The sequence below is a fragment of the Callithrix jacchus genome, chromosome 1, assembly GCF_049354715.1.
Source record: "Callithrix jacchus isolate 240 chromosome 1, calJac240_pri, whole genome shotgun sequence".
Lineage (NCBI taxonomy): Eukaryota > Metazoa > Chordata > Mammalia > Primates > Cebidae > Callithrix > Callithrix jacchus.
This window is the reverse complement of record NC_133502.1, coordinates 172,797,614-172,822,536: the sequence shown is the minus strand read 5'-3', so window position 1 is coordinate 172,822,536 and position 24,923 is coordinate 172,797,614.

The following is a 24,923-nucleotide window of genomic DNA, read 5'->3' as shown; positions in this document are numbered from 1 at the left end:
GACATCATACAAAAAGCTCCAGCTACAAGAACAAAAACAAATAAATGAGACTGCATTTAAAAAAACACTTCTGCACAACCAAGGAAACAATCAACAAAATGAAAAGACAACTAACAGACTGGGAAAAAAATCATCGCCAACCACATATGTGATATGTGCAAAATCCATAAAGAACTCTTACAACTCAATAGCAGAAAAACAAATCATCCAATTTAAAAATTAGGCAAATGACCTGAACAGCTATTTCTCCAAAGAAGATATAAAAATGGGCAATAGTTATATGAAAAGGTGCCCAAAATCACTATAATAAGGAAGTGCAAATTAAAATTACCATGAGATAGCACCTCATAGTAAGGATAGCTGTTATCACAAAGGCAAGTGATGGCAAATGTTAGCGAGGGTGGGAACCCCAGTACAACGTTGGTGGGAATACAGACTAGCACAGCCATTGTGGAAAACAGTGTGGAGGTTCCTAAATAAATCAAAAATAGAACTACCCCAGGAACCAGCAATCCTTCTTCTGAGTATATACCCAAAGGAGATGATATTTATCCATTTTTGCATCGCAGTAAAGAAATACCTGAGACTGAGGACCGGGCGCTGAGGTTCATGCTTGTAATCCTGGCACTTTGGGAAGTCGAGGTGGGTGGATCATGAGGTCAGAGGTTCAAGACCAGCCTGGCTAAGATGATGAAACTCCATCTCTACTGAAAATAGCTGGGCGTGGTGGCGGGTGCCTGGAATCCCAGCTACTCGGGAAGCTGAGGCAGGAGAATGGCTTGAACCCGGGAAGGGAGGTTGCAGTGAGCTGAGATTGCATCACTGCACTCCATCCTGGATGACAGAGTGAGACTCCATCTCAAAAAAAAAAAAAAAAGAAAGAAAGAAAGAAAGGAAAGAAATACCTGACACTGGGTAATTTATTAGGAAAAGAGGTATAATTGGCTCATAATTCTGCAGTCTGTACAGGAAGTATGGTGGCATCTGCTTCTGGGGAGGCCTAGGGAGCTTTTACTCATGGTGGAAGGGCAAAGCCAGAGTTCGTGTCTTACATGCCTGTAGTCCCAGCTACTCAGGAGGCTGAGGCAGGAGAATCACTTGAACCTGGGAGGCGGAGATTTTAGTGAGCCCAGATCATGCCACTGCACTCCAGCCTGGGCGACAGAGCAAGACTCCATCTCGAAATAAAATAATAAAATAAACTAGATTTGAGGGAGAATCAGAGCTGCCTCTCTGAATTGCACCTGAAGGATGAGAAGGAGCCAGTCTCGGGAAGAGCTGTTCAGGCAGAGGGCACAGCATGTGTCAAGGGTCTGAGGCAGCAGGAGACAGCAAATAGAGCTGGAAAGCAGGAATTCCCAGTCCGGAGACTCCAGCACAGCCAGCCAGGGCAGTGGGGATGGGCAACAGCTGGTCACAACGGCTGCATCTGCAGGTGGCCTGGATGGCCCTGAGGGATGAGGCCATAGCCCCAAAGGATCACTAAAGGGATTGGCATGGGTAGGCAGCTCCTGCCAAAGGGACCAGAAGACACAGCAGGTTTCTTGGCTGCTCATGGGACTGTGTTTATGTCCCCAGCACAATCCCCATGGTGAGTGGCAGGTGACTCCTCTAGTGAGTCTCAGCCTGGGAAATAAGAGAATGGCCCATTTCTCAGGACTCTGGCCTATGAGCAGAGCCAGAGGAGCAGACAAGCCTGGGGGCATTCAGTCATTCACTCATTCATTCAACAAAGACTGAGTATGCTGACTGTGTCTGAGGCACAGTGCTAGGGATCAGGGATACAAGAGAACAGGAAGACATGGCCCGTCCTTTCAGGGAAATTAGAGTCTAGCGGAGGCTATGGACATGAAAGCAAGTAAGCAAAATGCACTGCCTGTGAAAAGTTCTGGGCCCAGCGCAGTGGCTCATGCCTGTAATCTCAACACTTTGGGATGCTGGGGCAGGTGGATCATCTGAAGTCAGAAGTTCAAGACCAGCCTGGCCAACATGGTGAAACCTTGTTTCTACGAAAAATACAAAAAAGTAGCTGGGCCTGGTGGTGCATGCCTGTAATTCCAGCTACTTGGGAGGCTGAGGCAGGAGAATCACTTGAACCTGGGAAGCAGAGGTTGCGGTGAGCCGAGATCGCACCACTGCACTCCAGTGACAGAGTGAAACCCTGTCTCAAGATAAAAAAAATGAAAATAGAAAAGTTCTGGATGGGGATTCCCAGGGCCCAGGGGAGCTCAAGGTACAACAAGCCCCAAGTGGGGAGGAGCATCGGGGAAGGCTGCCCAGGGAAGGCTGCACAGGGAAGGGCTTCTGAAAGCTTGGAAGTCAGCGCTGTGGGGGATGGAGTGTGTGGATGGGGAAAGGGAGAGTGTTCTAAGCAGGGGAACCAAAGGCCCCAGAGGAAAGCACCAAAGGACCCTCAGTCTGGCTGGAGGTGGGGTCTAAGGGGAGGGAGTGGTAGCAAGGAAGGAAATGAATCAGCAGCGGTGCAAGGAGGTGTTAGCTGAGGAATGCTGAGATCTGACACCCTCCTCCCACATTCCCACCAAGGTCATTCTGGCTGCTCTGGAGGCAGGAGGAGGCAAGGGAACCAGGTACAAATGACCCAGCATGAGACAAGCGGGGCTTAAGCTGGAGAGGAGGGGGACAGGGTCAAAATGTATTTCAGAGGTTCATGGATACATGTGGAGTTGAGCAAAGAGTGATCAAGGATTATTGGCTTGAAAAGCGGAATATTGGGGGTGCCATTTGCCAAAAAGGGGAAACCTGGAAGAGAAATAAGTTGGGGTGGGGGAAGCTCATGGTGGGGATGCTGTGCCTTCTTGACTCCAAGCTTCTTTGCTCCTTCAGGGAGCTCCCCACCCCAGGAGTCTTGGTAGAGCAGACGTCAGGACCAGCGACATCATTTGCAGGGCAAATTATGCAAATTACAAATGCAAATCCCTTGCAAAATGGAAATGCACAGCCCCTTGTTCAAAAACTCTTGCAAATTTCAAGACAGTTTCCAATGCAAGACACCTGGGGAAAAATAAAAGGAAAAAAATTTTTAAGACGGTGACCACAGAGCATTGAACCAAATGAGAGGCTGCACAGGCCACCTGACCCTGAAGTCGGCCCTGATATAGGCACTTACTGTCCCAACACTACTCGTGGCTCAGAGCCACAAAATGACACTGAAATACATGGTATCTAAAACTATGGATTCAGGTGAGGATACCCAAGGATAGAAGGTGACAGTGAAGGAGAGGACCCAACACCAACCTTGGGCGTTCAAGCATTTAGAAGTCAATAGAGGAGAGGAATCAAGAAAAAAAATCCAAAAGAGCTAGAAATGAGTAAAAGCAGAAAGGTGTGGTGTCCTGGAAGCTGAGAAAGGAAAATGATTGAAAAATTGCTCAGCACCCAGCACGGTGGCTCACACCTGTAATCCTAGCACTTTGGGAGACTGAGGCAGGCAGATCCCAAGATCAGGAGATTGAGACCATCCTGGCTAACATGGTGAAACCCTGTCTCTACTAAGAATACAAAAAATTAACCGGTTATGGCACGTGCCTGTAGTCCCAGCTACTCGAGAGGTTGAGGCAGGAAAATCACTTGAACCTGGGAGTTGAAGGCAGTAGTGAGCTGAGATCTTACCACTGTGCTCCAGCCTAAGCGACAGAGTGAGGCTCCATCTCAAAAAGAAAAAAAAAGAAAGAAAGAAAGAGAAAGAAAGAAAGAAAGAAAGAAAGAAAGAAAGAAAGAAAGAAAGAAAGAAAGAAAGAGAAAAACTGCTTAACGTGGAGAGCTGCTGAGAGGCTGAGGAACATGACCACTGGACAGGGGCCGTGGTGGGCTGGGGGTAGGTGATGACATGTCCAGGGCAGTGCTGCTCAGATGTTGTGATAATTATACTAATTATTATTATTTGGGAGAGTCTCACTCTGTTGCCCAGCCTGGAGTGCAGTGGTGGGATCACAGCTCACTGCAGCCTCAAACTCCTCAGTTCAAGCAATCCTCCTGCCTCAGCCTCCAGAGTAGCTTCGACTACAGGCATGTGCCACCATGCCTGGCTAATTTTATTTTTATTTTTGTAGATATGGGGGGGTCTCCCTATGTTGCCCAGCCTGGTCTCAAACTCCTGGACTCAAGTAATCCTCCCACCTCAGCTTCCCAAGTAGCTGGGACTACAGGTGCATACCACCACCCTGTGGCTTTTTTTTTTTTTTTTTTTGTAGAGACAGGGTTTCACCACATTGCCCCAGACTCAAGCAATCCATCCACCTTGTCTTCCCAAAGTGCTGGGATTACAGGCTTGAGCCACCACACCCGCCCACTGCTCAGATTATATTGTGCGCAAAATCACCTAGGGGTCTTGTGAAACTGCAAATTCTGATTCCTTAGGTCCAAGGCCTGAGACTACACATTTCTTTTTTCTTTTCTTTTCTTTCTTTTTTTTTTTTTTTTTTTGAGACAGAGTCTTGCTCTGTTGTCAGGCTGGAGTGCAGTGGCGCAATCTCAGCTCACTGCAACCTCCACCTCCTGGGTTCAAGCGATTCTCTTGCCTCAGCCTCCCGAGTAGCTGAGACTACAGGCTTGAACCACCATGACCTGCTAATTTTTGTATTTTTAGTAGAGATGGGGTTTCACTATGTTGGGCAGGATGGTCTTGATCTCATGACCTCATGATTCACCCACCTCAGTTTACCAACGTGCTGGGATTACCCAGCCGAGACGGCACATTTCTTACAAGCTCCCAGGCTCTGCTGCTGTGGCTGGTTGGAGGCTCACACCTTGAGTAGCAAGCTCCAAGGCCATGGGTTTCAAATTTGGCTGCATAGAAGAAACACCTAGAGAACATGGCCAGCATAGACCATATCCCAGACTAACTAACTCAGAATCCCCAGAGGTGGGGCTAAGACACTGGGAATTTCTTAAGTTCCATAGGTAACTCCAATGCACAGCCAAGGTCAAGGACTATTACTAAGGTGATCAGAGCTTAAATTAGTGTGTGTTAGTTGCTGTAGATAGCTCTTCCTGTGTAATCCTTACATGAATATTATTATATATTTCTATTATGCATTTTATTCTGATCATTATCATAATGGAATGCAATTGTTCTTAGAGTTTACCATTGATTGCAATGCATTGAGCTGGGTGCTTTATATTCATTATCATCACTACTATCTTTATTTTAGAAATAGGAAGAGCTCTTGGAAGGATGGATAAGTGGAGCACAGAGGATTTTTAGGGCAGTGGAAATACTCTGTACGATACTATAATGGTGGGGAAATGTCATTATACATTTGTCCAAAGCCATGGAATGTACAACCCCAAGAATGAACCCTGAGCTAAACTATGGACTCTGATAATGATGTCTCAATACAAGTTCATCAATTGTAACAAAAGGACCACTCTTGTGGGGATGTGGCTGGTGGGGGAGGCTGTGACTATTCGGGAGCAGAGGGCAAGTGGGAACTCTTTATACTTTGCTCTCATTTTTCCTGTTAACCTAAAGCAGCTCTTAAAAAATAAGATCTTTAAAAAAAAATAGTAAGAGCTAATGTTTTGGAAGGCTTGCCTTGTACCAGACACTGTGCTATGTGCTTTGCGTGCATTATCTTATTCCACAAATGAAGGAACTGAGAATTGGAGATTTGAAAAGCTGTCTCATGATTACATAGCTAATATGTGGTAGAGACGGTTTGCAATCTCAGATCTATTTCAAAGCCCATGTGCCTATCCACTATTCTCTAAAACCGTGTTTTTCAAACATTTCTAATGATAAAGATGATCTGGCTGGGCACAGTGGCTCATGCCTGTAATCCTAGCAGTTTGGGAGGCTGAGGTGGGTGGATCACCTGAGTTCAGGAGTTCGAGACCAGCCTGGTCAACATGGTGAAACTGTCTCTATTAAAAATACAAAAATTAGCCAGGCAGGTAGGTGGTGGGCACCTGTAATCCTAGCTATTTTGGAAGCTGAGGTGGGAGACTCGCTTGAACCTGGGAGGCAACAGAGACAGAGACACTGTCTCCAAAAAAAGAAAAAGAAAAACGGATATTCTGATACTTGTTTAAAAATACAGATTCCTAGGACCCTCCCCTGAGGAACCTGACTTAGTAGCTCTGAGGTGGGAGCCAGTCTCTATATTCTTCCTCTTCCCTCCTCGGCCCCTGCCCCGGAGATCCTTATCATCAGGCAAGTTTGAGGAACACTGCTATAATACTTAATGATAGGACTGTGGTATATGGTTTTATTGTTGACAATAAAGTTCATTCCCTTCTTTGTAAGAGGATTATCTAGCCCCACCCTTGCTCTGCCTCCTGGTAGGCGGGAGTGCAGCTCTCTGCATCTTTGCTAGGCTTGGCAATGAGTTCCTCTGACCATTGGGAAGGGAGCGACATGACCTGTGCATGTCTAGCACAAGCTTTAAGTGCAGTTGCATGGTTCAGCTTCCTCCCCCACACTTCTAATCTCTATCCTGAGAGTGACATGTCCCAGAGCAGGGCTGTGCCTTCAGCCTGGGTCCCAGAACAAGAAAATACATGGGGTAGAGCTAATCTGCAGTCCTTGTGAGAAATAAAGATTTGTTGCTGTAAGCCATTGAGATTTAGTGGGGGAGATGTTTGTTACACAGCACAGCTGACTAATACAATATTTAGTTATAATATTATTAACCATAGTGACATCTCTTGAGTACTTTTTACGTATGAAGCACTTTATACATATATATGTATAGAGTCTCTAATCTTAGCAAAAATAAACTCCAAGCTCAGGATTATTATTGCCACTTTGGAGATGAGGAAACTGAGGCTCAAAGAGAGCTTTCCCAAAGTCACCCTGCCAGTAGCTGCACAGCCACCATCTGATCCCAAAGCTCTTCACCTCACAACTGAGCTTTCTTGTCCCCTCCCCTTCCCTTTTTTTCCCACCTGCCCCCTCCGTTTTCTGCTAATATCAGTCTCAAGTGCAACCTGTTGGCAGAAACAGACATATGCAACATTTAATTCACTTTAATTAAAATATATTTTAGTGGATTTTTTTTTTCTAGGACATAACTCATTTTGATGGGAACCCATTGGATTTTAATGGGAAACCTATTAGAGGAACATATTGTGATCTTTAATGAAGCTGGGCTGCGTGGAGAACCACCTACAGGTAATTAGAAGCCCTCCAGTCCCTTGGGGAATAAGGTGAAATGAACTTCGGTTTGTTTAAGACAATTAGTGCGACAATGATCTGGGAACGAATTAAATGGTCCTTGATTAGGAGCAGCTGTGCAGGTGGCGTCCTCAGGAAATGGGACACACAAGTGGGGCTCTTAAGAAAGAGTGATTATTAGTGCTTATCTGTTTATATTGGCAGCTGGCACTTCCGCAGGCTGGAAGTTTGATCAGGTGGCTCCTCCCTGCCCCACCCCTCCCTGCTGCCCTTCCTCATTGATACAGGCTCTTCCTGGGTCTGCCAGGTGTCTCAAGGGGCCTTCCGAGCTCTGATAGCAGATGGGTGCATCTATAATGGCAGAGCTGGAAGCTTCTATACTCCCACGAGTACATGGCTCCATATAGCTGGACACTTCTACGCTGGTGGGATTGGCAGCCTCTGTATTCTTAAGAATGGTGTTTTTTTTTGTTTTTGTTTTTGTTTTGAGACAGAGTTTCACTCTTGTGGCCCAGGCAGTGCAATGGTGCTGTCTCGGCTCACTGCAACCTCCACCTCCCGAGTTCAAGCTATTCTCCTGCCTCAGCTTCCCAAGGTTGAGCCCATCACCACACCCGGCTAATTTTTGTATTTTTAGTAGAGACGGGGTTTCACCATGTTGGCCAGGCTGGTCTCAAACTCCTGACTTCAGGTGATCCGCCCACCTTGGCCTCCCAAAGTGCTGGGATTACAGGTGTGAGCCACTGAGCCCAGCCAAGGATGGGTGTTTCTATACTAGTTAGAATGATGACGTCTATGCTTACACACAAGCATGTGCTTATGTTTGCTGTTCTAGGAGCCACTGTACTCTTAAAAGAGGCATTGCCCCTGTTCTGATATGGGCTTATTCTATTTGTACTGGACCACTGGGCGCATTCACAGCAGAAGGAATACTAAATAGTGCACCAACCATGTCAAGCGCTTCTATACAGTAGAGATAAGCATGCTTCACGTTTGCCCTGAATGATGGGAGGGAGGAGGAATCTTCCCCAGGAGAATGGGAAGGCTGCCTGGGAGAAAGGCCATCTAGAGAGAATCCTGGTGGGAATCAGCAAGAGGGCAACTTCTATAGTGATAGAAATTGAGCTCGGCCGGGCGCAGTGGCTCATGCCTGTAAGTAATCCCAGCACTTTGGGAGGCCGAGGTGGGTGGATCAGCTGAGGTCCAGAGTTCGAGACCAACACGGAGAAACCCGGTCTCTACTAAAAATACAAAAATTGTCCGGGTTTGATGGTGCATACCTGTAATCCCAGCTACTCAGTAGGCTGAGGCAGGAGAATCGCTTGAACCCGGGAGGTGGAGGTTGCAGTGAGTCAAGATCATGCCATTGCACTCCAGCCTGGGCAACAAGAGCAAACTCCATCTCAAAAAAAAAAAAGAAGAAGAAGAAGAAGAAAGAACAGAAATAGAGCTCACAGGTGTGGCTGCTTCTATACTGATGGGAACGAAGGCATCTACAGTGGTTGAGCTGGGAGTGTCCACAGGGACAGGAATGAGTTGATTTTTCTGAAGGAACTGGTGAGTCTACACTGGCAGGGAAGCGTGTCCTATGCAGGTATAGATGGGCACTTTCCTACACTCGCATAAATGGAAATCTTGACATTTGCTAGAATTAGTGTTTCTGTGGATGGGCATGTCCATGCTGGCAAGGATGGGCATATCTATACTGGCAGGGGTTAAGTCCTAGAAAAATATGGAGTTTTGCACTGAAAGGGATGGGCGTTTCTTCATCGGTGGGGATGTGTGCTTCTACACTGGTATCTGCCATTTCCTAACTCTTTGTTTTTGAGACAGAGTCTCGCTCTGTCACCCAGGCTGGAGTGCAGTGGCATGATCTTGGCTCACTGCAACCTCTGCCTCCTGGGTTCAAGCAATTCTCACGCCTCAGCCTCCCAAGTAGCTGGGATTACAAGCACCTGCCACCACGCCTGCCTGGCACATTTCTTAACTCTTGACCAGTAAACCAGAGTGATCCCACTGACGTGTCCTCTGCTTCAGACCATTCCCTGTGTGTAGGGTTGCTTGGCTCAGAGCATAGGGCCACCTGCCTATAGACGGAAGAGGCAGCTACACTGTGGGGGCGGGAGACACAATGATGAAAGAAGCAGGACCACTGGTGACCTGTACCTGCCCAGGAGGGGACTATGCAGGAAACCCCCATCCTGGGGAGAGCCCAGAGAAACTCAGCTCAGGCCAGACCCCAGAGTGGATTCCAGGCAAACTTTCTGGTACCCAGAACCAGGGAGGCTGGGGAGGGTGGCAGCTGAGACCCCCCATCACCACCCAGCTACCCAGAGCCCCTTCCCTAATCCCTTCTCAGCTCCAGCTCCTGGCAGGGGCTGCTGCGAGATTCCCCATGCAACCCTGACACAGGGCTGTAGCTAAAACATTGGTCTGGCAGTTTTCCCTCTTTAAGTTGAAGTGTGATGTTGGCAGGCAGCGAGCTGTGGTGGCAGGCTGCCAGGGGGAGCATGTGTTGGAAATCCTTGTCCCATGTTGCAGCAATCTGGGGCTCCCCCACCCGCAAACTGCTCCAGAGCCAGCCAGCCCTGGGGACCAGAGCCTCATGCTGATGGGGCGCAGCCACTGAGATGAGGGGCCTGATGAGGAAGAGGGGCTCAGAGGACCAGGAAGAGGGAGACAAGCGTGAGTAGATATCATCAGAACTGAGATGGAGCCACAGAGAGACATGGAAACAGAACAGCCAGTGAAAGAGACTCAAAGAGACACACACAGCCAGAGAGAAACCCAGAGACCTCTGGTAGGAGAAATCCAATGAAGACTGAGAGAAAACTGAATTTAAAACAGACAATGACTGGGTGTGGTGGCTCACGCCTGTAATCCCAGAATTTTGGGAGGCCGAGGCAGGTGGATCACTTGAGGTCAGGAGTTTGAGACCAGCCTGGCCAACAGGATGAAACCCCGTCTCTACTAAAAATACAAAACTAAGCTGGGAGTGGTGGTGTACGCCTGTAATCCCAGCTACTCAGCAGGCTGAGGCAGGAGAATTGCTTGAAACTGGAAGGCAGAGGTTGCAGTGAGCTGAAATGGTACCACTGCACTCCAGCCCGGGTGACAGCAGCAAGACACCTTCTCAAAATAAATTTTAAAAAAATAAGGAAGAAAAGAAGCACAGAACAGTGAGCAAAAGGGACAGACTGGGCACAAGTTCTGTCTCTAAATCGCCAGTTGTCAGAAATACATATACGTATATATTCAAATACATGTATACTGTCTATAACAAGAAAGAGAATCCTCAGTGGGCCAGAAAATTTGGAGTTCCAGAAAGATGGACAGTAGACAGACTTGGATTGATGGAGGGGTTCACGGCATCCCTGCCACAGGAGGAGAGACCTGCTGTGCAAGGCGGGGCAGGCTCCAGGAGTGCTCCAAGCTCAACGCCAGCAGAACCAAGGAGTACTTGGACTAGCAGGAGAGCCTGGGGCAGTCGTGAGAGTTAGTGGTTGAGGGAGTTTAGAGCAGGCAGGCTGGCCAGCCCTCACTGCCCGACTGCCCCCAGCAACCCATTCCACCCATCACTCATGCTAAGCAGCCAGCAGCAGAGGAATGTGCCTGCTAGCCAGAGCTGTGCAAGGGAATATTTAAGTCTGAGAGCCAGAACATGCCCTCAAGCAGCGGCCTCCAAACTTTCTGGCACCAGGGACCAGTTTCATGGGAGGCAACCTTTCCATGGAGGGAGTTTGGGGGAGGCATGGTCTTGGGATGAAACTGATCTACCTCAGATCACCAGGCATTAGATTCTCGTAAGGAAAGCACAGCCTACATCCTTGCACAGTCCATTCACAGTAGGGTTTGTACTCGTATGAGAATCTGACACAGCCACTGACCTATTAGGAGGTAGAGCTCAGGTGGTAATGCTTGCTGCCTGCCACTCACCTCCTGCTGTGCAGCTCAGTTCCTGACAGACCACAAACCAGCTCAGGTCCCTCGGCCTGGGGATTGGGGACCCCTGCCCTAGAGTATCTAATGGCACACTGGCAAATGGGAAAAACATCAACTTCCATCACAGACCAGTAGTAGCACTCCTTCACAGTGAGTATCAGAGGCAAGCCCTTGAGGTCAACACTGCGCTTCAGGGCAGGCAGACAGGCATTCTCAAAGCAAAGGTAAGGGGAAAACCAAGAATGCCCAAGGATGCGAGCAAAGTCGACCCCAAAAGAGAGGCATAAGGCTTCACAAAGACAAGACCTGAGACCCAAGCAAACAGTCGGAAAGAGCAAACACAAGCCAAAGAAGGCCTTAAAGTGTGCAGTTACAACCCCGAGGGAGATGGGAGAAGAATTCATAGTCCCTTCCTGGGCAGGCACAGGTCACCAGTGGTCCTGCTTCTTTCATCATTGTGTCTCCCGCCCCCACAGTGTAGCTGCCTCTTCCATCTATAGGCAGGTGGCCCTGTTCATGAATTGAGGACAGGCTGTTCCGAAAATGAATCACTAAAAGACATTGGAAATTTAAAATAATTGTTCAAATTTAAAACTCAGTAGGTTGGCTGAATAGTAGCATAAATACAGCTAAAGAGAAAATTGGAATCAACTTAAAGACACGCAGCCCCTATGCTTCGTCTAGGTGTTCGCTTAGAGAAGCCCTCATATGTGTACGGAAATATGTATAAAAGTGTTCACTGCATGGGAGACCAAGGCAGGCAGATCACGAGGTCAAGAGATCGAGAGCATCCTGGCCAACATGGTAAAACCTTGTCTCTACTAAAAATACAAAAATTAGCTGGGTGTGGTGGTGCCCACCTGTAGTCCCAGCTACTCGGGAGGCTGAGGCAGGAGAATTGCTTGAACCCGGGAGGCAGAGGTTGCAGTGAGCCGAAATCGTGCCACTGCACTCCAGCCTGGCACCTGGAGACAGAGGGAGACTCTGTCTCAAAAAAAAAAAAAAAAAAGTGTTCACTGCAGAACTGTTTGAAATAGAAAAAGTTGGAAGCAACCTATCACTCAAAAGAGAACGGATAAGAACGGATAAATAAATCCTGTTTTGATCCCATCACAGAATCCTATACAACAGGTAAAAGGAATTACTTAGAGCAACATGTATCCACACAAATGCGTTTTAAAAATATGATGCCTAGTGGGGGGAAATGATCAATTGCAAAATGACAGATTTTACTACATGCCTTTTTTTTTTTTTTAAAGAAATGGAGTTTTGCTCTGTTGTCTTTTACCCAGGCTGGAGTGTAACGGTGTGCTTTTGGCTCACTGCAACCTCTGCCTCCTGAGTTCAAGCGATTCTCCTGCTTCAGCCTCCCAAGTAGCTGGGGCTACAGGCACATGCCATCACACTCAGCTAATTTTTGTATTTTTAGTAGAGACGGGGTTTCACCATGTTGGCCAGGCTGGTCTCGAACTCCTGACCTCAGGTGATCCACCTTTGTTGGCCTCCCAAAGTGCTGGGATTACAGGCATGAGCCACCACGCCCAGCCCACTATATACCTTTTCTGATGCTGTCAGTATAACATGGATAATTATACTTCAATAAAATTTATATTAAAAAAATATATGGAGCCAGGAATAGTGATGCACTTCTAGTCCCAGCTACACAGGAGGCTGAAGCAGGAGGATCAGTTAAGCCCAGAAAGTCAAAGCCAGCCTGGGCAACATAGCAAGACCTGTCTCAAAACAAAAACAAAAGTTGGGTGCAGTGGCTCACACCTGTAATCCCAGCACTTTGGGAAGCCAAGGCGGGCAGATCACCTGAGGTCAGGAGTTTGAGACCCGCCTGGCTAACTTGGTGAAACCCCATCTCTACTGAAATACAAAAATTAGCCAGGTGGGGTGGTGCATGCCTGTAATCTCAGCTACTTGGGAGACTGAGGTGGAAGAAGTGCTTGAACCGTGGAGGCGGAGGTTGTAGTGAGCTGAGATCGCACCACTGCAATCCAGCCTGGGTGATAAAGTGAGACTCCCTCTCAAAACAAAGACAAAAACATATATGGAGAGTACATACCCAAAATATATAAAGAATCCTTACAATGTGATAAGGCAAAGATGGAGAAAGCTTTGAACAGAAATTTCGCAAAAGAAGATACCTGAATGAGAATAATTACATGAAAAGATACTCCTCTAGTCCTTAGGGAAATGAAATTAAAATAATAACAAAGTGCCACTACACAGTAAACTTAAAAAAAAACTGCCATTACCAAGTGTTGGCAAGGATATGGGCAACTGGAACTCTCATGGATTGCTGGTGGAAATGCAAAACGGCACAGCCACTTTGGAAAACAGTGTGTTATCATCCTGTAAAGTTAAACATAACTTTACTTTAAACTTATAAAGTTAAACGTAAACTTACCCTATAACACAGCAATTCTACTTCCAAGTATTTACCAAAGGTAAATTAAAATATATGTCCAAAGATTAATACACAGATATTTGGCCAAACATGGTGGCTCACACCAGTAATCCCACACTTTGGGAGGCCAAGGCGGGCAGACCACTTGAGGTCAGGAGTTCAAGACCAGCCTGGCCAACATGACGAAACCCCATCTCTACTAAAAGTACAAAAAAATTAGCTAGGCATGGTGTCATGTGCCTGTAATCTCAGCTGCTTTGGAGGCTGAGCCAGGGGAATTGCTTGAGCCCCAGAAGCAAAGGTTGCAGTGAGCCAAAATCACACCACTGCACTCCAGCCTAGGAGACAGAGCAAGGCTCCAACTCAGAAAAAAAAAAAAATGCAAACAGATATTCATAATTGTATTATTCAGAATAGCCCTAAACTGGAAGCAACTCAAATGTTTGTCAACTAGTAAATGAATAAATGAATTGTATTATCTATACTTGGGAATACTACTCAGCAATCAAAAGTATGAAACATTTATAACACATGCAAAGACATGGCTGAATCTCAAAAATATTATGCTAAGTAAAAGAATTCAAACATGAAAGACTGTACTGCATGATTTCATTTACAGAAAATGCCAGAAAAGGCAAAACTACAGTGACAGAAAGCCGTTGTTGTCTAGGGCCAGGGCAGGGGCAGGGGCTTGATTGCAAAGGGATAGTAGGAAATTTTTTGGGGTGGCAGAATTGTTTTATATCTTGATTGTGCTGCTGGTTACAGAATTTCACACAATGACCAAAGTCATCATATGGTACTAAAAAATAAGTGAGTTTTATCATATACAAGTAATCCCTTAATTTGTAATAAGTGAGTCCTACCCTATACAATGACAGGACTCATTTATTTTAAGTGTACCATTTGACGAAAAAGGTAATTGGAAATCTTAAAAACCAGGCTGGGCTTAATGTCTCATGCCTGTAATCCCAGCACTTTGGGAGGCTGAAGTGGGCAGATCACTTGAGGTCAGGAGCTCAAGACCAGCCTGGCCAACATGGTGAAACCCCATCTCTAATAAATAATATAAACATTAGCCGGGCATGGTGGCAGGTGCCTGTAGTCCCAGCTACTCAGGAGGCTGAGGCAGGAGAATCGCTTGAACCCAGGAGGTTGAGGTTGCAGTGAGCCGAGGTGCGCCACTGCACTCCAGCCTGAGTGACAGAGTGAGACCTTGTCTCTAAATAAATACATATCACAAAGACCAAGTTCAACTTAGTTGTTACCTGTGGAGAGGGAAGAAGGGAGGAAAACAGAGCTGTAGCTGTTGTGGATAATGTTTTGTTTCTTAAAAATAAAGATCAGAATCAAATATGGGGAAATGTTACAATCTGACAAGGTTGGGTGATATGTATGAATGTGTTTAGTATATTACTTATTCTTTATATTTTTCTGAATTGTGGAAATATTTCAAAACTGCTCTTGAAAGAATGAATTAGTTTAAAGTAAGCCAAGGGATTCTCTCAGACTATAGGGCACAAACCCCAGACAATTAAATAACATGGAGACTACACATAGAAGTTTCAATATTTATCTAGTACTTAGTAGAAGTTCCCGTAAGGAGAAAATGGAGAAAAGATCATCAATCAACCAATCAAGGACATTTCCTCAAAGTGAAAAAGAGCAAGAATCTTTAGATTGAGAGGATCAATCAGGTGCTAAGTAAAAGAATTTGTTGAGGCAGCGGTCTGGGGTGCAGGGATTCCTGGACACAGGTAAAATTTTAGTGAGAAAAGGCTTGAGATAGAGACAGAACGAGATTGCTTATTCTTAAAGAAATAAGAATCAGATTGGCAAATGACTTTTCTTTAACAATATTGGAAGACAATGCAAAAAGAGATTCAAATTTCTTTGGAAATTATTTCAATCCTAAGATTATATACCTAACCTAACTAGACTTCAAAAGTAAGCGAAGGCCAGGCAGATGGCTCACAGCTGTAATCCCAGCACTTTGGGAGGCCGAGGCAGGCAGATCACCTGAGGTTCATGGAATTCAAGATCAGCCTGGCCAACATGGCAAAATCCTGTCTCTACTAAAAATACAAAAAAATTAGCCAGGCATGGTGGTGTGTGCCTGTAGTCCCAGCTACTGGGGAGGCTGAGGCATGAGAATTGCTTGAACTCGGGCAGCAGAGGTTGCCCTGAGCCAAGATCACACTACTGCAGTCCAGCCTGGACAATGGAGACAGACTCTGCCTCAATTAAAAAAAAAAATTGAGAGGAAAATGAAGATGTTTTGGACAGATCCTATCTGAACAAATTAATTACTCACAGACTCTAAAGAAACTGCTGGAGACTGTATTCAAGGAAAAGAAAGTAAATACATGACCAAAAAAGACATAGAGTACAGGAAACGGTGATTTAAAAAAAAAAACAGTAAAATTTTCTAGCTAAGTCTACTGTTTGGTGAATAACATAACAGCAACAGCAGCAGCAATAGCAATGATGATGGTAACCATGGAGGAACTAAAACCCCAGTTAATTTCAATGCGGAATGTATTCAGGAGTCAGGATAGGGAGTGAAAGTGTCATTAACTTCTTCAAGGAGAGGATAGAAACACGGAGGAACTCTAGACATACATAGAAAAATGCAAGTTTAAATATGTCTTAAACATTTACTGGAAGGAGATTTCTGTTTCTTGGTAGGATATGGTAGGTTATGGCTGCTCAATCCTCTCACTTCATTAATTAGGTAAAATGGAAGTAAATTGCAAAGTCATTAAAGGCATCACTGAGCTGTGGTAATGAGGACAAGATGAACTAAAATCCAGAGAAGGAAGAATCCTTCCTAGGTGGCCTGGTGATCATGAGACTGCCTTTGCAAAATTATGACTGAGACAGTAAAAGAGCTCGATCTGAATCGACTCCATCTTGCTTCTAGCCTCCAAGCTGTCCTTGTTCATTCTTGGGCATAGGCTCAACTAACTTTGAGAAAAACTTAGTTTATAGTTTAAAACAAAGTTTAAAGTTTAAAACAGCCCTTTCCCAAAGCAGACCTACTTCTCGCCTGGGGACTAGATCGCCTTTGTAGGACTAACATTAGCCACAAGAAATTATGGTTTAGGAGTCATGCAGCTGGAGACTGCAAGATTCCGACCCTCCCTAAACTGTACCTGAGATCAGTGCTTAAGATATTTTGCAGACCCTGCACTTGGTGGATCAGCTGGCACCACCCAGATCAATAAATTGGCTCGTCTGATCCTGTGGCCCCCATCCAGGAAATGATTCAGCACAAGAAGGCAGCTTCGACTCCCTATTATTTCATCCCTGACCAATCAGCACTCCTGGCTCACTGGCTTCCCTCAACCCACCAAGTTGTCCTTAAAAGCTCACAGCACATCTAAAAGCTTATCCACCATGATCAAGTAGGATTCATCCCAGGGCTGCAAGACTGATTCAACATACGCAAGTCTATAAATGTAATTCACCACATAAACAGAACTAAAGACAAAAACCATATGATTATCTCAATTGATGCAGAGAAGGCCTTTGACAAAATTCAACAGCCCTTTATGCTAAAAACCCTCAATAAACTAGGTATTGATGAAACGTATCTCAAAATAATAAAAGTGATTTATGACAAACCAACAGCCAATATCATACTGAATGGACAAAACCCGGAAGCATTCCCTTTGAAATCTGGCACTAGACAAGGATGCCCTCTCTAACCACTCCTATTCAATATAGTGCTGGAAGTTCTAGCCAGAGCAATCAGGCAAGAAAAAGAAATAAAGGGTATTCAAATAGGAAAGGAGGAAGCCAAATTGTCTCTATTTGCACACGACATGATGGTATATCTACAAGACCCCATCATCACCGCCCAAAATCTCCTGAAACTGATAAGCAACTTCAGCAAAGTCTCAGGATACAAAATCAATGTGCAAAAATCACAAGCATTCCTATACACCAATAACAGACTTAAAGAACGAACTGCCATTCACAATTGCTACAAAGAGAATAAAATACCTAGGAATACAACTAACAAGGAAAATAAAGGACCTCTTCAAGGAAAACTACAAACCACTGCTCAACGAAATAAGAGAGGACACAAACAGATGGAGAAACATTCCATGTTTATGTTTAGGAAGAATCAATATCTTGAAAATGGCCATACTGCCCAAGGAATTCACAGATTCAATGCTATCCCAATCAAGCTTCCAATGACCTTCTTCACAGAACTGGAAGAAAACCACCTTAACCTTCATATGGAACCAAAAGAGAGCCCGCATAGCCAAGTCAATTCTAAACAGAAAGAACAAAGCAGTAGGCATCACACTACTGGACCTCAAACTATACTACAAGGCTACAGCAATCAAAACAGCATGGTATTGGTACCAAAACTGAGATATAGACCAATGGAACAGAATGAAGGCATCGGAGGCAACACAGCATATCTACAACCATCCAATCTTTGACAAACCTGACAAAAACAAGCAATGGGGAAAGGATTCCCTGTTTAATAAATGGTGTTGGGAAAACTGGCTAGCTATGTGCAGAAAGCAGAAACTGGACCCCTCCCTGACACCTTACACTAAAATTAACTCCAGATGGATTAAAGACTTAAACATAAGACCTAACACCATAAAAACCCTAGAAGAAAATCTAGGCAAAACTATTCAGGACATAGGTGTAGGCAAGGACTTCATGACCAAAACACCAAAAGAATTGGCAACAAAAGCCAAAATAGACAAATGGGACCTAATCAAACTCCACAGCTTCTGCACAGCAAAAGAAACAGTCACTAGAGTGAATCGGCAACCAACAGAATGGGGAAAAATTTTTGTAGTTTACCCATCTGACAAAGGGCTGATATCCAGAATTAACAAAGAGCTAAAACAGATTTACAAGAAAAAAACAAACAAGCCCATTCAAAAGTGGGCAAAGGATATGAACAGACACTTTACAAAAGAGGACGTACATGAGGCTAACAAACACATGAAAAAATGCTCATCATCACTGGTCATTAGAGAAATGCAAATCAAAATCACATTGAGATACCATCTCACACCAGTTAGAATGGCGATCGTTAAAAAATCTGGAGACAACAGAAGCTGGAGAGGATGTGGAGAAATAGGAACACTTTTACAGTGTTGGTGGGAGTGTAAATTAGTTTAACCATTGTGGAAAACAGTGTGGCGATTCTTCAAGGACCTAAAAATAGAAATTCCATTTGACCCAGCAATCCCATTACTGGGTATATATCCAAAGGATTATAAATCATTTTACTATAAGGACACATGCACACGAATGTTCATTGCAGCACAGTTTACAATAGCAAAGACCTGGAACCAACCCAAATGCCCATGGATGATAGACTGGACAGGGAAAATGTGGCACATATAAACCATGGAATATTATGCAGCCATCAAAAATGATGTGTTTGTGTCCTTTGTAGGAACCTGGATGAACCTGGAAACCATCATTCTCAGCAAAGTGACACAAGAGCAGAAAATCAAACACTGCATGTTCTCACTCATAGGTGCGTGTTGAACAATGAGAACACACGGACACAGGGAGGGGAGCACTATGCACTGGGGTCTGTTGGGGGAAATAGGGGAGGGACAGCGGGGGGTGGAGAGTTGGGGAGAGATAGCATGGGGAGAAATGCCAGATATAGGTAATGGGGAGGAAGGCAGAAAAACACACTGCCACATGTGTACCTATGCAACAATCTTGCATGTTCTTCACATGTACCTGAAAACCTAAAATGCAATAAAAAAGTAAATTAATTAATTTTTTTAAAAAAAGCTCTGTTTCCCGAATGCTTGGGGAGACTGATTTGAGTAAGAATACAAATCCAATCTCCCACACAGCAAGCTCTGTGTGAATTACTCTTTCTGTATTGTAATCCCTCTGTCTTGCTAAATCTGCTCTGTCTAGGCAGCAGGCAAGGTGAACCCCTTGGGGGGGTTACAATAACTGTTTTTCTCTCTGGTAGCACTTCCCAATTCTAAGCTTGTACTGAAGATCTTGCTTGGTTCAGGCTGAGAGTCTCTGTGGAAGGAAAGAGAAGCCAAAAAAGCTTTTAGTGGCTTTCTTATAGTGCCCATGTGATGGGTGAAAACCCAAGGCTTTCCCAATGTATGTGGCTGGTGTTCCTTGCAGAACATTTTTTCAGTTCTGGGGCTGTGTGGAGAATGAGTGGCTGAGCCGCTGAGCCAAAAGCTTCTAGAAAGTGGAGTGAAATCTCCGTTGGTTTCACTGTGCTTAGTCCCACCAGAAGGAAGGGGACTGTCACAAACAGGGATCCCCCCACCATCAAGAGACTAAAGAACTAAGCTCAAACCACAGGGAGGATCTGAATCTCTCGCCATCATTTAGAGCTGACAAGATAGAGATCTTCCAGTCTCTCAATCAGAAGCCCAGGAGAACCAGACACCAAGAACAGGAGTGAATCAAGAGATAGGCTGAGACTAAAAGTGCCACTCAGCCTTGACCTACCTCAATCCCTGATTGTACTGAGGTGATCAGCTCCTCCATCCTATCTACTAACAGAGGAATGGGGAAATCTTCATCTGGAACCTCTATGATTCTTTTATGCACAATGTGTGGCATAATTTTTTAAATTGTTAAGTTATAATGTATAGTGACAGGAAAATGTGACCAATAATCAGTAGAAGAAAAAACAATAGAAGCAAAGCCATAAATAAACTAGAGACTGGAGTTATCAGACAAGGGCTTTAAAATAACTACAATTACTGTGTTAAATAAAATTGTAGAAAAGATGGACTAAATGAATGCAAAGATGGATAATATCAACAGATATTTGAAATGTACAAACATAATCAAGGAAACATTCTAAAATAAGAATATCAAAACTAAAAAACTCATTAAATGAGCTTAACTGTAGTTTAGATACAGCTGAAAAGGTAATTAGTGAAGAGGGATATAGGTCCAAAGAAAATATTTAGATAGGTCAGAAACATGGAAAAAGGCAAATGAATGGAAAATATAGAAAAAAGACGAAGACTTAGGTGATACAGTGAAAAAAAAAAAAAAAAGCCTTCCTCTCTTTCCTCTATTATCATTGTATAATTGTGGTTCCAGAAATAGAGAAGAAAGAACAGGGAGTAGAAAAACATTTGAAGAGATAATGACTGAGAATTTTTCAAAACTGCAAAAAGGGAGTAACCAAAAAATACAGGAAGTTCAGCAAACCCAGGAGGTTAAAAATAAGGAAAACCACATCTAAGGGCATTATAGATAAATTATTGAAAACAAAAGATAGAGATTATCTTAAAACGGAAAGAGACACAGGGAGGAAAAAGACACTTTACCACATCTTCAAAGACAGTAAAATATAAAGCTGACTTCTCAATGGAAATCACAGAAGACAGAACACAGCATAATGAAATTGTTAAAGTACAGAAGGGAAAATTCTGGCAACTTAGAATGCTACAGACAACAAAATACTCTTGAAAACTGAAAGTGATGTCCTCTTAATGTTTCTCCAAAAATAAAAAAAAAATACTGAAATATTTCAAATAAACAAAGGTTGAAAAATTTATTGCCAGAAGCTTCACAGACTAAAGTCAGGAAAATGAGTCTAGCTGGATGTACGGAACTTCAGGAAAGAATGAGGAATATAGACAAATACCAGGGTAAATATTTTGAAACTGTAACAATGATAAAAATGTGTTGTGAGGTTTACAACGTATATGAAGGTAAAGTGATATGATAACAATATTGCAAAGATCACAAAGAGGTAAATGGAGTTAAATTATTTACTTCAGGAAACTGCATCATTTAGGAAATGGTAAAAGGACCAAGTTAATATCTACAGATGCGGGACAATAGCAAATGGTCTAATATACCTACAATTGGAATCCCAGAAGTAGAAGAGAGAGAGAAGAAACACATCAGAATAAATATTTGAAGACACAATAACTGACAATTTCCCTAAAATTAATGAAAGACAACAAATAACAAATCACAGATCCAAGAAGCTCAGAGAATGCCGAGGAGGATAATTTTTTAAAGAGAAAATTATATCATATTCAAACTCCTGAAAATTTAAGAGAAAATCTTGAATCTTACAGGCAGCCAGAAATAAAAGGCACATTACATTCAAAGGTACAAAGATGGGAACTACAGCAGATCTCTCAGTGGAAACTACGCAAGTTGAGAAGTTCTTAAAGTAACATCATTAAAGTATTGAAAGATAAAATAACCTGTCAACCTTGAATTTTCTACCTAGTAAGAATATCTTTCAAAAAACTTAGAAGAAATAAGAACTTTTTAGACCAACAAAAACTGACAATATTTCTTACTGGCAGATCCTCACTGAAGACATGTTAAAAGAACTTTTTTAGGTAGAAGGAGTAAGACTGGATATTAGTTCCCTGAACATCTCACGTTGAAATGTAGTCCCCAGTGATGGAGCTGGGCCTGATGAAAGGTGTTTGGATCATGGGGGAGGATCCCTAATTAATGGCTTAGCACCATCCCCTTGGTGATGAGTGAGTTCTCACTCTGGCAGTTCACCTGAGGTCTGGTTGTTTAATAATGTGGCACCTCTCTCTTCTCTCTCTTGCTCTCTCTCTCATCATATGATTTGCCTGCTCCCTCTTTGCCTTCTGCCATGATTGCAGGCTTGCTGAGGGCCTCCCCAGAAGCAGACTCTGGCACCATGCTTCCTGTACAGCCTACAGAACTGTGAGCCAATCAAATTTCTTTATATGTTATCCAGTCTCAGGTATTCCTTTACAGCAATGCAAAATGGACTAACACAATACCAGATAGCAGCTTGGATCTGTACTAAGAAATGAAGTGATGGAAATAGCCTAAATTAAATATAAAATTCAATGTATTGTGGGTTTATAGCATATGTAAAAGTAAAACGTATGTTAGAATAGCATAAAGGATGGGACAGAGAAATCAGAAGTATGCCATTCTGTGATCCTTACACCACACATGAAACAGTAAAATATTATTTGAAAGTAGACTGATATCAATCATATATGTATGTAATAAACCATAGGACAACTACCAAAATATTTTTGAAGATGTATAAATAATAAGCCACTAGTGAGCATCATAAAAACATCAATCCAAAAGAAGTGGGGCGGGGGGTGGGGGGGAGAAACAGAACAGATGGAACAAATAAGAGCTAGCAAAATGTTATATTTCCTTTGGCCATTTCAATGATTTTATTAAGACACATAGTCTAAATACACCAAATAAAGAAAAATATGGTAGGTTGAATTTTTTTTTAAATAGCAAGACCTAACTATATTCTGTCTGCAAGAAACCCACTTATATATAAAGGCATACACAGGGTAAAAATAAGAGTGAGAAAAGATAGACCTTCCAAACAAAAGGAAATGAAAATTAGAGTGACTGCATTAATATCAGACAAACTAGACATCAGAACAAGGAATATTACTGTGGATAAAGAAGGAAATTACCTAACAATAAAAGAGTCAATTCACCAAGAAGACATAATAACATATAACAACAGAGGTTCAAAAATACATGAAGCAAAATTTGGTAGAATTGAAAGGAGAAATGGACAAATCCACAGTTATACTTGGAGATTTCAACATTTTCCACTAGTAATAAAAATACCAAGTAGATAAAAAAAGAAAAATTATAGACGAAATATCATGGAACTTCACCTTATTAAATTTTAAAGAATATCCCATCCAGCAACAGAAGAATATACGTTCTGTTTGGGTGCACGTGAAACATTCATCAAGATGGACCATATTCTGAGCCAAAAAAATAACAAATTGAAAATAACTGAATTTGCACAAAGTATGTTATCATATTAATGGAATCGAACTGAAGATCAATAATAGGCTAGGAAAAAATAAAATACGAAAAAGAAAAGATCAATAACAGAAAGATAACTGGAAATGGTTGAAAATGAAACCATACACTTATAGATGACCCCTGGGTCAAAGAATAAGTCATAAGGGAAATAAGAAAACATTTTAAATTGAATAAAATGAAAATACGTAACGAAATGAAATACAATACAACATAACAAAATGAAAATGAAAATACAGTATATCAGAATTTGTTGGATGCAGCTAAAGCAGTACTTAGAGGAAATGTATAGCATCGAATATTTGTATTGTAAAGAAGAAAGTTTCCAATCAATTCTCTAAACTCCTAAGTCAATAAACCAGAAAAAGCAGATCAAATTAAACATAAATCAAATAGAAGAAAATAAATCATAAAGATATGAGCAGAAATGAATTGAGAGTAGAAAAGTGATCAAATGAAACTATTAACTTGTCATTGAAAATATTACTAGCATTCATAAATCTCTCATCAACCTGGCCAAGAATAAAGAGAGAGAAGATATGTTACGAATATTAGAAATGAAAGCTAGAGTATGACTTTAGATGCTACAGACATTATAGAAATAATAAAATAATTTGACAGGCCGGGCACAGTGCCTCATGCCTGTAATCCTAGCACTTTGGGAGGCCGAGGCAGGCAGATCCCGAGGTCAGAAGTTTGAGACCAGCCGGACCAACATGGTGAAACCCCATTTCTACTTACAATACAAAAATTAGCCAGGTGTGGTGGCACACCCCTGTAATCCCAGCTACTCAGGAGGCTGAGGCAGGAGAATCACTTGAACCCAGGAGGTGGAAGTTGCAGTGAGCTGAGATTGTGCCATTGTACTCTAGCCTGGGAGACAGAGCAAGACTCTGTTTAAAAAAAAAAAATTTTTTTTTTGACAAACAATGTTATCTTCATAAATTCAACCACTTAGATGAAATAGGCAAATTCCTTGGAAAGTGTCAACTATCAAAGCCCATAAAGAAGAAATAAATAAACTGATTAGTCCTATATCTATTAAGGAAATTGAATTCATAGTTACAATGTTAAAACTTACAGCAAAGATAACTTCAAGCCCAGTTAGCTTTATTGGAGAATTAAACCTAATACTTAAGGAAGAACTAACACCAATTACATACAAACTGTTCCATAATATATAAGAATAGGGACCTAGACAATATCATCTTGGACATAGAAGGGGACAAAGATTTCATGACAAAGATGCCAAAAGCAATCACACAGAAGCCAACCTTGATAAATGGGATCTAATTAAATGTAAAACCTTCTGCACATCAAAATAAACTATCAACAGAGTAAACAGATAACATTCAGAATAGGAGAAAATATTTGCAAACTAAGCATCTTACAAAGTTCTAATATCCAGCATCTGTAAGGAACTTAAACAAATTCACAAGAAAAAATACCATTAAAAAGTGGGCAAAGAACATGAATAGACACGTGCAGTTGACAAGAATATGAAAAAAAGCTCAATATCACTGATCATTAGAGAAATGCAAATCAAAACCACAGTGAGACACCATCTCACACAAGTCAGAGTAGCTATTATTGTAGTGTTTGTTTGCTTGTTTTTTT